The sequence below is a fragment of the Hyposmocoma kahamanoa genome, unplaced genomic scaffold, assembly GCF_003589595.1.
Source record: "Hyposmocoma kahamanoa isolate Upper Pololo Valley unplaced genomic scaffold, ASM358959v1 114, whole genome shotgun sequence".
NCBI lineage: Eukaryota > Metazoa > Arthropoda > Insecta > Lepidoptera > Cosmopterigidae > Hyposmocoma > Hyposmocoma kahamanoa.
The window spans coordinates 2828901-2841159 of NW_020653383.1; positions in this window are offsets into that span (position 1 = coordinate 2828901).

Sequence of the window (12259 nt, forward strand, 5' to 3'; positions counted from 1 at the left end):
ACTGTGATAACGGACCGCCCGCCCTTGCCGCCCGCTCACCGCCCAGCCGCCCTCCAAAGAAGAAAGGAAGGAACGTGAGAGACAGCGAAGAGGCTAGAAAAAGCGCTTGATGCCTGGCGTTTGAGACGCGTCACTTTTCAGTAATAATTAGTTTCTTGTGAATGGAATTTTAATGATTTTTTTTTTACTTAATGCAATTGGAGAACTGTTACTTATTTTGGATGCGTTTAAGATATTTTATGTCTATTCGATGAAATATATCATATTATGTTACCAGGTAATTTGTAGGATGAATCACAGTACTCAGTGAATTTCTACTTGTCGTCAGAAAAAAAAAACTGCGGACCGGGTAAACGGTAGGCCATCGGTGAAGAGAATTAATTAAATAATAAACACAAAGAAATACTATATGTTTTTTTGTTCTGTTATTTTTTTTACTCCTTTTAAATCGCTACTTTAGAATGAAGGTGACCCGACAATATTTTGGGAATACGTAAAATAGATTTGAAGTTGTGAGAGTTTTACATTATTTAATTTAATACTCTTGAAGTGCTAAAGGCAATGAATGGCCTTGTTAGTCCTAGAAAATAATGATGAGACATTCACCCATTCAAAAACTATTTCTGGTTATGTATATTATTTTTGATTATACTTAACAATTTAAAAATATAATTTTCAAAAATATGTCGCTTGGACTTCGAATTCGAATAATCTCGCACTGCACTCGCATTGCAACTGGTCGTTCCAACGCGCCTTTCATTATTATGCCAATGTGTGCGTCCGGACAAATTATTTTAAAAGTCGTTTTACGGTATAAGCTCATTTTGTTGACCTTTGAATTTGAGCCACTTCTGCATCGTTACACTAATCTTTGATGGATGGGAATATTTGTTATCGGATCAGGTTCTCAAACAAAAGGGACTTTTCCTGAGCAAGGAAACATATAGGCATAGTATGACTTATGTGGATAACAAATTGTCTTTTGGTTACTTTCTTTTATGATATTCCCAAAAACAGTATGAAATTAATCACAGCTCACCTGGGGCCAATGTGGTTGGCAACCCCTCTTCTTAATGAACCTATGTCTGTATACATGGATTGATACAGAAGTACAAATCTAAGAATTACTTCCTTAAAAGTTTTGTCTAAATGTTTGACTGTAATTATCAAATCAATGAAGGAGAGTGAACAGCACTAGAATACAATTAAAATAAGACATCGAATGGAAAGTTTAATTTAGCTTCATCCAGCTCTTCTAAATTTGTTATTATAGGATTGCATTTGTTTACAAAGATGTATCGATTTTATTCATTTTATTAAAAATTAATTCTAAAATAAAACTTCTAGAATATTAACCACCTTCGTGAAATATCGAAGACATTAACATCAATCTCGACAAAAATAATTTAATACAAATGCGAGAATTGCACAACAATGATGAGATATGTGACGCATATATTTATCACGATGACGAGGAAGTTGTAGTCCAGAGGGATTATCTTGTAGATGTGGTACTTGAAAGGACGGGCTTCTATGTAGCGAATGAAACCTTTTATATTACGCGAATGCAATTCATCTGAAACAATTATAAAGTAAATTTAGAAAAATAAAAATAAACGAACAAATATAAACGCCGAATTTTATTTTAAAGGGGGCATACATTATCCTGCAATGCAGTCCGCCTAGTCATCCGCCGAATAATGCAGGATTATGAATCTATCCGCAGCGTGCTAGCGCAAAATTGCAATCTTGCAATACATCCTGCGAGACTCCAAACGTGGGCCATATGCAGGATAGTGTGTGAGCAGTCTCCTGCCTGCGCGGCGAACTGCCATGCAGGTAGTGAATGGGTCGTTTTAGTTGTACGGAGCGCGACGACGACGCTACTGAGTGCATGACAAGTTTGAGACCACTGTTTCGGTCACAGACATATATGTATCTAGATCCTTATTTCCCAAAGTGGTCCAGATGGACACCCGGGGGTCCAAGGGAGACTCGACGGGGGTCTACGTTGGCGTGACAAAAATAATTTGGATATGGAATATGGTAGAAATGTAGCTGCAGGAGATCCACCGGAACCAGCTAAATTTTGAAAGTGGTCTATGAGAAAAAAGTCTGGGTACCTCTGATCTAGATAGATAGACGCCGCAAGTGTACGTACTTCGCGTGCCCAATGTAAGTGAAAGTGTTCTGTGGCTACTACACTTCAGAACGCGCTCAACCGTTATCATAGATAAACAACAGTCGAAAACGCGAAAAATGCATAATTGTGCCATTATAAACTGCAAAAGCACCATAACTGTGGGTAAACGAGCACACAGGACGTTTCCTTTCACCGGCAAGTGATTTTGTAATCAGAAGATGCATAATTTATTTTAAAAACAATTACTTTGATTTTGTATGAATTTCGAAAAAACAAATATGCAACCGAGTGTATGCCTCATGATTTGTAATACATTGCGGCTTTTATTTGTTGCGATATATTTGTGGTCCTTTGTTATTACGCCATGAATGTCGAACGAACGCGCTTTTGTATAATGTATTCAGTTTCGTGGTAAGGCCGCTTGTACATTTTTTTGGCCAAATTTAACATTTAGTTATGTATACGTTAGACAACACTATTCTCGATTCTGATCGATTTTGAAAGCAAAGGGACGAAAATTATTATAACCTTAGCAATATTATAAAAACATTCGACAACTTTTTTGTTATAAATGTTTCGTTTTTTTTTCAGTTTTGTAGTATCTATATCTGTCTATTATCAGTACTATCTGTAATTTCGATAATTTTCGCAGCATGTTGGCTCGAATATCCGGTATAGTGAGCAAATAAGTACATACAACACCGGATATGTAGTACGAGTAATACAAAAGAATATAAAATGCGAAGAATGTAACAGTGCCCCGTCTTTACAAAAACCTGGAGTTGGTCATACGTATGAGTTCGTTGCTTTCATGGACGAAGGTGGTCTAGTTTATCCCACCTAAGATGATATCCAAATATGCAGAGTGGCAGAGTTAGAAATCCGAGAATTATTACACAAATTACAAAAATTTCACACGAGGCCGTCAAGTAAACGCCTTCTGCTTAATGAGATTTTACCATAATTTGTCAGCAGTAATATTTTGAGTTGTCTTGTCATTTTCATTCATCCTTTTGATCAATTACCACCAGAAAACCATCTAGTAAAATTAATTTAGGCAGTCGCAAGTTTATATATTGAAGTGTGTTTTCATTATTTGAGTTAATCTATAAAACATTCTATTAAAAAAGATGTTATATAATAAGCTCATTTTATTGGAATGACAATAATTTTTATATATGAAGTCGATTAAAAAATTAGTCTTAATTTTTTTAAGTAATCAACTTTTTTAAAAACAAGTAAAATAAAGGATTTAACTTTCTTATTCTAGTATTTTTCTTTTATATTACTATTACGACTACTTGAAATCAACAAATAACTACTTGAACAAAAATTATTCTTTTTAGAATCCATTCATTTTGAACGGAATACGCGCATTTAAGCGTATTCCGTTCATTCAATCGCTTTAATGCGGAAGGAGGTTTCCCATAACTAGAACTATTTAGTTATGGGAAACCTCCTTCCGCATTAACTGTGATTAAATATGACTTCATAGTGGGTACAAAAAATGCTTGGTTTTTATACAAATTGCAGTACTTGCGGCGTCTATCCAGATATATGTCTGTGGTTTTGACGCTAAGTGATGGTTTATTATAAACCAACACAAACACAAACACCAAATATAGTCTATACTAATATACCATGTACAAATATAAAATACAAACGAAAAACTTGTTGAACTTTGGCATTGTTCACGATATCGTTATTTATACCAGCGCAAGAAAAACTTGGCCCCGAATTTAATATTTCGTACCCTTGACAAAATAAAGCCACATGTGATCATTTTACATGAAAAAAATTATGTGTATGTGAAATTTTATAACTTTCCAAAAGCATAAAAAAATTATCAACAATTTCGTTCATAGAGTCTTTCAAGTATTGTCCTGAAAACTTGTAATTTTGCAGATGTGGCCTTATTTGCGCAAGTGGTGGGCCTCATCAATGCGCCGTCTGTGTGGCAGCCATAACCGTATCCTGTAGGGTTAGGACGACAGGACGTTACTTGCGCGAGAGCGACATACAGTGCGAGGCTATTTTCGAATAGAGAAATGTCCTGATTCATGTCGCTCTCGCCTAAGGCTACAAACCGAACGACAGCGATGCGGATGGCGGCTTGCGCGACTTAATCAAAAAGCCAGTTTGCGTATGCTGTTCTCGGTGGCAGCAGCGCGGGCGGCGCGGGAGGTGAATAGTCATAGTGCCGTCATAATGCTTACCCACACCTATTTTTCGATCAATCAAATTTTGAGATGTCATCGGAGGAAATAATTTCAACAGTTTTATAAAGACGCAAACATATCGACCATAACAATTTATTGGTAGGTCAATGATAACAATATAAGAATTGTTAATCATGATGAAGAGAAGAATAGAGACATTATGATTAATTAGAATGTGATTCCAATTCTGCTTGATATTTGCAAGAATATAGTCAAACATTTCCACGGTCGTTCTGGCGGTATCATAGGACTTATCCGGGTTTTGGTCTAAGTAATTCCGGCGAAATTTTTTTCTTTGTTAGTAGTATGCTCCGTAGCTCGCTGTCGTCCAATTTGTGGCCTTACAGAACGTGGTCGCGGAGCACGAGAATTCACCTATGCTGGTCCACCGGTTGCGATTGCACGCAGTCATGTAATAACAAAAAAATTACCTAAACTAACCTAATAACATTTGGACAAAAGTCTGAGATAATTTTTTGTTATTATACCTAGGGTGCGATTTATGTTTAGGATGGGAAACAGTTTTCATGACTCTGTCATCACAAGATACCAATAAACTTTCACAAAACATATTTACCGTTTTCGTCAATCAGCCAGTCGTGCAACATTAGCTTTAATTTATTTGCTTCAGAGGAAAGCCAATCAGCTGCGATGGCAGGAGCAAATATACAAAAAATCGCTTGTAAAAAGGAAACATTCTCCATTATTATGGAAATATAGTTTATTTGCATGTATTGTGGGTTTTGTACTTCAACTAATACCGAGTATATGACCACCATTAAGCCCGGGAATTTGGATAGAGACGCTGTGAGTAGCTAAAAGAAAAAGAAATATATACATGAATATAAAATTTATTCGCTCTTATTGCAAAAGCAATTTAAAGCCTTTTCTGATCGGCTATAGCCGATTCGGTGTTGATAAATTTGAGGATTCCTGTCATCGCAATACTTGTGTGCAGTGGGACATGATGGCGACGTAGGGATTCATACAAAAACAATCCCAGCGGTATTCCAGTATTAAGTCACAAGATTTGTCTAAAATTCAGGCATCGAAAAGTGCGTTCAGTTAAAAAGAGCAAGCACATTGTACGCCATACAATATTATTGTATTCTATGGCGCATCCACACATGCCCGGCGGCATGGCCGGCGGCCGTGCCGCCGGCATTTGCCGCATCTCAGCCGCGACACGCGCGGCTTTTGGTTGCCGGCGGCAGTTTGCTTGCGGCTTCGATACGGAGTGGTAGTGTAGTCGTATTCATATATAACATAATTTAACAACACTACTGCGAAAATTGCAACCGCATCTGCAGGCCGCCGGTAAAGCCGGCGGCCTGCATTCAGCGGCAAGGCGGTCTGAAACCCGGCGGCATGTGTGGATGCGCCAGCCTGTAGCAGGGTTATTGCGAATATCAGCATCCGCATCTAATTTATGCAGGCATAAAATGGATGCGGATGCATGTTGATATTCATTGCGGATATTCGTGATGTTATAATTTTTATCAAAAGGCCGTGAGTTACCGCATGCTGAAATAATTTACAAACCATACAGAAACGGTCGTTCTTACGTTTGATAATATTCCAATATGATTAAGCTAGGCAGATTGATTCATTTTAAGCAAGTTAATTTTTTACTAATAAATGACACAAAATCTTTCAAAATATAAATAATTATAAAGCGTTTTTTCATCTAGATTCAATAAGGATTTATTGACGATTTTTTTTTAAATTTGCTGATGTTAAGGTAAAAAAATCAGCTGCAGTAACAACCCTGGCTTGTGCTGCCCAGGGGGATTTGAACAGTCGTTAATTCGTTTCTGCTCACTTGCAGGCTTAGTATGAGCCCGAAGACAAAAGTTATCTCTTATTCGAACTGTCAAATTTGTCGAGATTTTCGTGAGAAAATTGGCAATTTTTGTCTTCGAGCTCATGCTAAGCCTGCTAGTACATTGCTACCGCAAATTACAAGTACACAATGGACATGAAGATGCTTACCATACCATCAAATGATTTCTTAATTTTATCCGTAAATGCTACTAACGACTTATAAATGCTTCTACATTTAACAATATTCATATCGCCATTCGTCAAACGTTCAGTCATGATTTTCAAACGAAAATGGACAGCACGCAATGTAAAATAATACATAATAAGAGGTACATCGAAGGCGGTCATTTGAACGAAATACAAAGCTTGTAATATAAATGGACGAATGCAATTTTCGGGACAAAACTCACAATAGACAATTGACATAATTATCTTAAGCAATAAGCACAAAAGTGTTGTTACAATCGTTCTAAGCTCTATTGAGTATGAATTAAAAATTATAATTAACTTGGAATCAACTGCCAATAGATCACTTTGCAATCTATAGAAAGTATCAGACGAATTTAAAAATGTTAATATCAAAACATGTACACAATGATTCACAGAAGCGAACAACATTAGAAAACCCAACAATAGACCGTATTTATTTGCGAAATAAATTAATGTTATTGAATTAATAATGATACACTGAATAAAAGAAAATAATTTAAAAGTGAATCTGAGTTTACGTGATCTATTGTAATGAAACCCGAAATCGAGGCACAACACCACGTGAACGAAAAGGAAGAAGAATTGAATTATATTTTTCTTTAATTCCATCACGGTATGTTTGGTATTGAAACGATTTTTGTTTATTCCTTGGAATGAGAACAATCTTTTAAATGTAACATGTACCACTGCATTGAATACATCTTTTACCATTGCGACAGGTAATCACTTGAAAGCACCATTAGAGTAATTATGTTTAATGGAATTGGAATGGAAAACTAATTCCATCTATATCTACATAAATTAAAACTGGAGCGGGTTGAATTTGAAGACATTTTGGAGAAAAAAAATTATATCTAGAGGTTAATAAATAGAATAATCTCAGTACAGAGTACTAAAAAAACCGACCTCAAAAGTTCATGGAAATACGTCTATTTGCCGAATTTTATTGAAATCAGGTACCGGAAAGTGCGCTAAACCGGATTCATCCCCTAGTTTACCACCCTTAGAGGTGGAAAATTTTCTTCAAATTGAAATGGGACCAATACTGTGGTACCTGCCGATACTCTTTTCAACGAAAAAGAATCATCAAAAACGGTTCACAAACGTGTAACCGGTGTTGTCGCGTAACATCGTATACAAAAATAAAATACAATCGAATTGAGAACCTCTACCTTTTTTTTAAGTCGGTTAAAAATGGGATAATCGGTAATTTTGTTTGTCTTTCAGTCTGTGTCATGTACCATCACACAAACGCATCTCGACAGACTTAAGTAAAACTTGACTGCGTCATAATGGATTTTGCTATACTTATAAGTAGCAGTGTTTTTGTAAAATATAGGTATAAGAAATTGGTTTGATATGTTACCTGGTAACAAATAAAAGAATTTGAGCACATAACAGCGAAATCAGGAACATAAAATGTTTTCCATTTACAAGAAGCTGACGTGAGAGCCAATATTTACCTACGGAAAACTTATTTTACTTCCGTCCGAATTCAAATGTTTTATTGTTTTAAATATGTTTTCGTATAATAAAGTTGTAAAGCACCTTGTGAAAGAAGTACTGCCACCTTACTGACCTATTTCTGCCGCCACCAGTAATGTGAACATCATTGCGTTTCGGTTGTAAAGGGCAAGCGTGGTAGTGAATTTACAAGCCCATTGGACTTGTCAACTTATGTGTCAGGGTGACGGGCGCGGCGGCAGTGCCCCTCAGATTTTTGCGATTAAAAGCTCTACCTGAATGGCACTGTAATTGTTACGGACAGCGCGTCGCTTAGGCGCACGATTTATTCGCCCCGTCATTAAAAAAAATAAAGCACCATGTTGCACCACCACCACACTTCGAAAGTGTTCAATCTTATCACACGGAAGCCATTAAAATAATATTACGAAATTAAAAAAAAAAAAATGAATTAAATGGAAAAAGTCTGGCACGGTTTGTAGAAGATGGTCGGTTCGAATCCGGTCGGGTCGAAAGATTTTTTGAAGTGTTCGACATTTGTATTAATAATTATAAATAGAAAAAGGTTCACCAAAATTGTAAAAACTTGGATTGCTAAACCCCTGCACCAATGTGGTCTGATGCACATGTTGGAACAATATTGTTGCATAAGGTAGAAATGAAATTCTATTTTGATCTTCTATTCTATTCCTACTAGAGGGCGCCAGGGTAATGATTGCATCCGGGCGTTACAAGAGTTAGTACAGGCGCTGGATGTAGGTATGTAATAAAAACTACATAATCAAATATGGAGAACTAATACCGCGAAAGTTGGTGAAATTCTTATAGGTATTAAAAGTATTGTTAAACTTCGGAAATGAAACTATTTTGTCGGTTCTAATGCGCAGAGCACACCGCGAACGAAGCTAACTTAGCTCAGCTCACGTAGCGAACTAAGCTAACCGAGCTAAACCCAACGATCCCGCCAGCTATGTAAAATATGTCTCCCTTCTGCCCCCCTTCAAACCCCCAACGTCATTATAATATATGTATAGTCAATTAGTTATTATGAATATTCTTAGTTTAGCTTTGCATGCAACTACGTGAGCTAAGCTAAGCTACGTTAGCTAAGAAAAGCCGACGTAGCGTAATAATTAGCAAAATAAATAAAAATTATGAATTTAATAACGAAACACTGAATAAAAGAAAATAATTTAAAAATTAAGTTTACGTGATCAGTGGTTACAAAAATCTGAAATCGAGACTCATGACGACGTGAAAGAAAATGAAACAGAAATGAATTATTTTTCTTTCATTCGACCTTTGTATTTTGGATATCAATGCTTTCTTTTGTTGTTTCTTGCAATAAGAACACTTTCTTTAAATGGATTACAGCGCTGGAAGTTTGGTTAACTTCCAACGCTGTAATCCATTTAAAGAAAGTCGGTGTCAAACATTGTGAGAGGCAATTACTTAGAGAAAATTCTACACCTGATGTCTCTGAAAACACCATTATCGTAATTGTGCTTACGTTACATATTGGAATTAAAAACGAATCTATCTTTATCATTATTTTTATTTGTTTATTAATTCGTAGACTAAAACTGTAACGATCGAGGTCAAGAATGTATTTTTGTTTGTTTGTTCAGGCTTTTCAAATTTCGTCAATTTATTTTCCGGGGTAGGTATATTGATTGAATTGAAAAGATTGCATATTCAGACTACATATTACGTTCATTCCAAATTCATCCAAACTAATATTATAAGTGCGAAATTAACACTTTCTGTTTCGTTTTCACGCCTAAATCGCTGAATCAAATCGCATTTCAAGAATGGGCCACTGCCCAAACAAAAATAGTGTTTTTTTTCGCGTATACGCGCCGCAGATGCACTGTCGTCGCACAGTTTGATAAAAGATAGTTTTAATTTTAGTTTTGTTTCTAATTTCAGGTAGTTTTTGAAATGAAGCAACTAATATAAGCTTCTTGCTTGCAACGCGATGTTTGCGCGCGTTTGAATCGATTCACTACAGCGAGTCCGCGCAGATATCGCGCGTTTACGGCACCGCACGAGCACGAGCCTATGCCTATATACGCGTGTAAAATACGCCGTGTGCAGAGGCTCTAAGCCGTCTTTCCACGTCCCGTGATCCGTTTTGCAGCACGCGTCGAGCGCTCCCGTGTTCGCCCCGAATACGCGCTGTTGGCCCGCGCGCCGGCCCGAGCCTGGCCGGATCCGTCCGTTTCGCGAGCTCACCCGCACAAATCGGCGCGTTGATATCACGGGCCGTGGATTATTTCTCAAGTAAGTGGTACAAGAAAACTCTGTTGGTTGGTTATCATTATTACGCAATGCCTCCCTATATACAATATTGAACATACAGCTTGTTATTGTTGCTTAAAAATAAAAGCTAGGTACGTGTCGCGGACTTTTTTGTAGATCTACTGATGATTAATGCCATTGTAATACACTATTACAATGGAATGGAATGGAAACGAAATTTTGTGTCGGAATTGTACACAGCATAATGAACTTTGTCAATTGTCAAACTTTGTCAAAAGTTCATCCAAGGAAATACCGTCACTTTACCTATTTCTGCCGCCAAGCAGTAATGCTCACATTACTGCGTTCTGGTGTTGAATGGTGGTGCTGGTGAAATTACAGGCACATGGGACTGGTTTATTTATGTCTCAGGGTGACGTGCGCAGTGGTAGCGCCCCTCAGATCTTTGTGATTTAAAGCACTGAGTGCCGGTGCAACTGTTATAGACAGATGTATCGATTAACACCAAGCGCACGACTTGTTCGTCCCGGCACTTGGTATTATAAAAAAAAGTAGCGGACTCAGCTACAATAGTTGAAGCGATATTTGCACTTCATTAAATAAAAAAAAAACAGCTTGTGCGATATCGGTACTTGCTCCGTTTATAGAGTCAATGAATAATGAATTTTTATCTAGCGGAAAAATACAACTGTACTGGTCGCAACGAATTTCGATTTATAACCTGATTTAATTAAGGTCAAAGGTTGTTAAGTCTATGAGCTAAATGTTCAATTATACAATGTTGTACTCGCAAATGTGAATACAATGCGTGAGGTCTAAGGTTTTTATGTGATTTAACCTTTTTCGAATCATATGCGGTTAAAAGTACAGATAGTAAAGTAGATAGATCTAAATGCTATGGATCTCGGATTGAGTAGTCTGTATACAGTAAAACACACATGACTTTGAATGATGACTTTTTACCAGACTACTCAAATTTCAAAAACTCCGGCACGGTCACGCTGGAATAAGAGACGCCCAGCGTAGTGGACGTAAAATCATCTCTTTACAGGGGGCCTGTGACCAACAGTGGGACATAATATGCATTAATGATAAACATACAAATTTGTGTAATTCTTATCATTTATTAGAAACTTAAATATTATGTCGAACTCATAATCGTTGAAATGTAACTATATACAAATGTTAAATCTATCGACTATTTATTATGGTAAACAAAAGTACATACAGAATACAAACACGGCAATACAACAAAGTTCTTTATTTTTATTTTACTTGACGAGTGAACACATATTGAATGCAAATGAGAAATATAACTGGAGTCTATTGTAGGCAAATTTCAAAGTTAAACATTTTTACCTTCCAAGCAAAATGAAGAAACACAAAGTTTGTATGGATAATCGAACAAAGTTGTTCGTCTAGAATCTCACATCCACAGCTTCTCTGATAAGTTTTTTATAAATATTGTAAGGTGGTGGCGCCAGTGACCGACAAGTGTTTGACATCTTTTTTTAAATTCATATCTAATAAGATTTTAGAATGAAATTTTCTATCATAGAAACACGTTTGTTATTGATGTGCGTTGATTACTGGTTAGTTAATTCGTGGATTTTTGGTATTCTTTAGTGAAGATTGAGCTAAGTTCTAATTGAGTTTTTTTTAGTAATAATTATAATAGCTTTTTATAAAACATCCTACGTTATAATCTTTCTTGAGATTACATCTGTCAAGGAAACTAATATACTATTGATATATGTTTAAAAACAAACAGTTATTTCTAACTTAAAGACACACGTCCCGTAAAATGTCGATCATTGTTACTATACCCATTGAACCCTCGGTGCGCGCAATGTGCGCGCAATGTACGCGCAACCTTGAACGCCCACCGCCATCGCCACCGTTCCGAATTTGCGGCCTAAGAAGTATTTTTGCACTATGTACGGAACTGTCAAAATTAAGCGAGTTTCACCGAAAGATAAAACCGATGATAAAGTGGTTATCGGATACTTTTTTAAATTAATAGATCAAAGACCTCCAACTTTTTTAACTTTCACGTTGTTTTCATCTAAACACAAATATCACCAGTCTACCTAGACCAAAATATTTACCATTTCATTTACCCAAGGACAGACAGTAA